The following is a 5,000-nucleotide window of genomic DNA, read 5'->3' on the forward strand; positions in this document are numbered from 1 at the left end:
ATTGATGTTCCTTCCTGCCACAAGGGCAAAGGCTAATTTTACTACTATAGGGGGGGGTGGTGTCCCTCCCTTGGGGAAGCCGTGGCCACCCGACGCCGGGTGCCAAGGCACGTTGCTATCGAGACCACCCGGGCAATTCTTGGCCATTTGGCCTCGGTTACTCGAGAAAACACTACCCGTCGGTAATGCCCGGAAAAAAGACCGAAATGCCCCTGAATCGAAATGCTATTTTAAGCCGTCCCGAAAGGCAAAGCACGGCTCTATCGGGCAGAGCAGGACTCTATCGGGCAGTTGCTGGCCGTTTGGCCTCGGATACCCCTCGAATCACATCCCGTCGGTAATGCTCGGAAGAAAAGGCCGAAATTCTCATGAAACGGCATGCTCTTTTAGCCGAGACGCGACTCTATCGAGCAAAAACTAGATTTCCTCTGCCTCGTTGCCTCGCTTACTCAAGAGAACCCGATCCGTCAGTTATGCTCGGAAAGAGCACCGAAAGGCCCTTGAAACGGCATGCTAATATAACCGGGTTCGGCAAAGGCGAAACTAGATTTTCTTTGCCGTTTGGGCTAGGCTGTACCAGTCGTTATCGTCCACCGCCTAGCCGTCCAAGTGTTTCCAAGTGTCCAAGTTCCAAAGTGCCTAAGTGCCGTGCCGTGCCGCGCGCGCGCGCGCGTGGGTCTTTGATATATAGCATGTTTAGAATTTTTTTTCTAAATATTCTTATATCAAAGACCCACGCGCGCGCGCGCGGCACGGCACGGCACTTAGGCACTTGGAAACACTTGGGAAACACTTGGGCAAACACTTGGGAAACACTTGGGCAAACACTTGGGCGTATGCCAAGACGACGGTCTAGACAAGGCATCGGGAATCGCACATGAATGTAGGCAACAACAGTTGACTGTTCTAGCCAAGGCATGGCAAGTTGGCTCACCGGGTAACGGCTAAAAAGTTGCTGGGTAACGGCAACCAAGCTGTCGGGTAATGCTGGGTATCGGCTAAAATGTTGCTGGGTAACGGCAACCAAGCTGTCGGGTAATGCTGGCTATCGGCTAAAATGTTGCTGGGTAACGGCAACCAAGCTGTCGGGTAATGCTGGGTATCGGCTAAAAAGTTGCTGGGTATCGGCTAAAATGTTGCTGGGTAACGGCAACCAAGCTGTCGGGTAATGCTGGGTATCGGCTAAAAAGTTGCTGGGTATCGGCTAAAATGTTGCTGGGTAACGGCAACCAAGCTGTCGGGTAATGCTGGGTATCGGCTAAAAAGTTGCTGGGTATCGGCTAAAATGTTGCTGGGTAACGGCAACCAAGCTGTCGGGTAATGCTGGGTATCGGCTAAAAAGTTGCTGGGTATCGGCTAAAATGTTGCTGGGTAACGGCAACCAAGCTGTCGGGTAATGCTGGCTATCGGGTAAAAAGTTGTTGGGTGATGGCAACCAAGCTGTCGGGTAATGCTGGGTATCGGCAACAACAACCAAGATGACGGGTAACGCTGGGTAATGGCTAAGAAGTTGCTAGGCAACGGCAAGCAAGTTGCTGGGTAACGGCTAAAAAGTTGCTGGTTAACGGCTAAGAATTTGCTGGGTACCGGCTAAAAAGTAGCTTGTCGCCGGGCAAATCAATGCAAGCACCAATATGTTCTTGTCGAAACGCCCCAAAAACTCTTGTTTAGTCGCCATCTTTTGGGACTTTCGCAATGTTAGTTTAAAATCTTTTTTAATTTTTATTTTTAGATGTTTTTAAGTCTTAATTTAAACATTTTCTATTATAGATGCCTTATTTTTCAACCCAATATATTTACCTAATTATTGTGTAGCTTGTTTATAATTTTTTGTGATTTTTTCTTACTTTTTTTGTATTTTTTTGTATTTTTTATGATTTTTATCTATTTATTTTTTGTTTAATTAATATAAAATTATCCTTTTGGCAAAAAATTCTGAATTTTTTGGAGGAGTTGCTTCATATTTTTGTGAAGATGTCCCAATTCAAAGTTTATGAAAAAAAGTTGCGATGCTCAAAAAAACCCCTATTGCTTCAGTTCGGACACATTGATGTTCCTTCCTGCCACAAGAGCAAAGGCTAATTTTACTACTATAGGGGGGGGTGGTGTCCCTCCCTTGGGGAAGCCGAGGCCACCCGACGCCGGGTGCCAAGGCACGTTGCTATCGAGACCACCCGGGCAAATCTTGGCCATTTGGCCTCGGTTACTCGAGAAAACACTACCCGTCGGTAATGCACGGAAAAAAGACCGAAATGCCCCTAAATCGAAATGCTATATTAAGTCGTCCCGCAAGGCAATGCACAGCTCTATCGAGCAGAGCAGGACTCTATCGGGCAATTCTTGGCCATTTGGCCTTGGTTACCCCTGGAAGCACTACCCGTGGGTAATGCTCGGAAAAAAGACCGAAATACCCCGGAGGCGAAATGTTATTTTTACCCGTCCCGTGGGGCAAAGCATGACTCTATCGGGCAAAGAAAAACTATGTCGGGCAAATGTTGGCGGTTTGGCCACAGAAACCCGTAAAGAGATGACCCGTTGGTAACGCTAGAAAAAAATGCCCGGGTAAAGGCAAGGCCTAGCCAAGGAATGGCAGAGCAAACAATGACACTATCGGGCAGAAACTAGAACTCCATGGCCGTTTGGTCTCAAAATGCTCGTGCTTTCGAGTCCCGTTGGGAATGCTTGCAGACTCACATCCTCCATGATGCATTGGTGTTCCCATGGGGGATGCCTCCTTGCTGAGAGGTAAGCTTGCTACCTTGGTGGTGAGCGCCGGCTAACGGATACCTGTTGGCTATGGCACAGTCCCGATGATGCATTGGTGTCCCCGCACGGAAAAGCGTAACTGGCTAATGGTCTTTCATTCCTAATGCCACGTTGCGTAGCCCAGGGGTTGCCTCCTTGTTGAGGGAGAAGCTTGTCGCTTAGGCGGCGAGCGCTGGTTGATGGTTCTCCATTGGCTATGGCACTGTCCCTTGGGTAATTTTCCTCCATGATGCATTGGTGTCCCTTTCGGGGGATGCCTCCTTGCTGAGAGGTAAGCTCGTCGCCTTGGCGGTGAGCGCCGGCTGATGGATATCCGTTGGCTATGGCACAGTCCCGATGACGCATTGGTGTCCCCGTACGGAAAAGCGAAACTGGCTAATGGTCTTTGATTCCTAATGCCACGTTGCGTAGCCCAGGGGTTGCCTCCTTGTTGAGGGAGAAGCTTGTCGCTTAGGCGGCGAGCGCCGGTTGATGGTTCTCCATTGGCTATGGCACTGTCCCTTGGGTAATTTTCCTCCATGATGCATTGGTGTCCCTTTCGGGGGATGCCTCCTTGCTGAGAGGAAAGCTCGTCGCCTTGGCGGTGAGCGCCGGCTGATGGATATCCGTTGGCTATGGCCCATTCCCGATGACGCATTGGTGTCCCCGCACGGAAAAGCGAAACTGGCTAATGGTCTTTGATTCCTAATGCCACGTTGCGTAGCCCAGGGGTTGCCTCCTTGTCGAGGGAGAAGCTTTTCGCTTAGGCGGCGAGCGCCGGTTGATGGTTCTCCATTGGCTATGGCACTGTCCCTTTGGTAATTTTCCACCATGATGCATTGGTGTCCCTTTCGGGGGATGCCTCCTTGCTGAGAGGTAAGCTTGTCGCCTTGGCGGTGAGCGCCGGCTGATGGATATCCATTTGCTATGGCACAAACCCGATGGATCTCGTCCATTGGCAACGGCCCTGTCCCTTCGAAAAAACTATCTTAATGATGCATTGGTGTTGAAACCTTTAGGGGCAGGGACACCGTTGCGGAGAGGTAAGTTTGTAGATGCTTTTATGTGAAGCCAAAATGTTTTCTAAATTCATTGTTCATCAAAAAATCAAAAAATGAATTCGCAAAAATCTTCCTTGATGACGCATTGGCGTGTCCTTCGGTGATTGCCTATATGCTGAGGGGTAAGCAAAGTTATGTTTTAAAAATTCTTCCTCGACGATGCATTGGTGTTCATTTAGGGAATGCCTTCTTGCTGAGGGGTAAGCATGTCGTTTAGGCGTCATGCGCTGGCCGGTGGTCCTACATTGGCTATGGCAATGTCCCGTCGGAAAGCTTCCTTGATGATGCATTGGTGTTGTAACCCTTCGGGGAAGCCCCACCCTTGCGGAGAGGTAAGCTCGTTGCTGCTCGAAAATTCTTCCTCGATGACGCATTGGTGTTCCCTTTGGGGGATGCCTTCTTGTTGAGAGGTAAGCTGGTCGTCTATTTCAATGAGATGGGTGGCGAGCGCCGGCCGATTGATCTTTTCAATTGGCTACGGCAATGTACCTTCGGTAATCTTCCTCCATGATGCATTGGTGTCCCTTTCGGGGGATGCCTCCTTGCTGAGAGGTAAGCTTGTCGCCTTGGCGGTGAGCGCCGGCTGATGGATATCCGTTGGCTATGGCACAATCCCGATGACGCATTGGTGTCCCCGTACGGAAAAGCGAAACTGGCTAATGGTCTTTGATTCCTAATGCCACGTTGCGTAGCCCAGGGGTTGCCTCCTTGTTGAGGGAGAAGCTTGTCGCTTAGGCGGCGAGCGCCGGTTGATGGTTCTCCATTGGCTATGGCACTGTCCCTTGGGTAATTTTCCTCCATGATGCATTGGTGTCCCTTTCGGGGGATGCCTCCTTGTTGAGAGGTAAGCTCGTCGCCTCGGCGGTGAGCGCCGGCTGATGGATATCCGTTGGCTATGGCACATTCCCGATGACGCATTGGTGTCCCCGCACGGAAAAGCGAAACTGGCTAATGGTCTTTGATTCCTAATGCCACGTTGCGTAGCCCAGGGGTTGCCTCCTTGTTGAGGGAGAAGCTTGTCGCTTAGGCGCCGAGCGCCGGTTGATGGTTCTCCATTGGCTATGGCACTGTCCCTTTGGTAATATTCCTCCATGATGCATTGTTGTCCCTTTTGGGGGATGCCTCCTTGCTGAGAGGTAAGCTCGTCGCCTTGGCGGTGAGCGCCGGCTGATGGATATCCATTTGCTATGGCAC

Source organism: Rhododendron vialii, chromosome 11a (genome assembly GCF_030253575.1).
Source record: "Rhododendron vialii isolate Sample 1 chromosome 11a, ASM3025357v1".
NCBI lineage: Eukaryota > Viridiplantae > Streptophyta > Magnoliopsida > Ericales > Ericaceae > Rhododendron > Rhododendron vialii.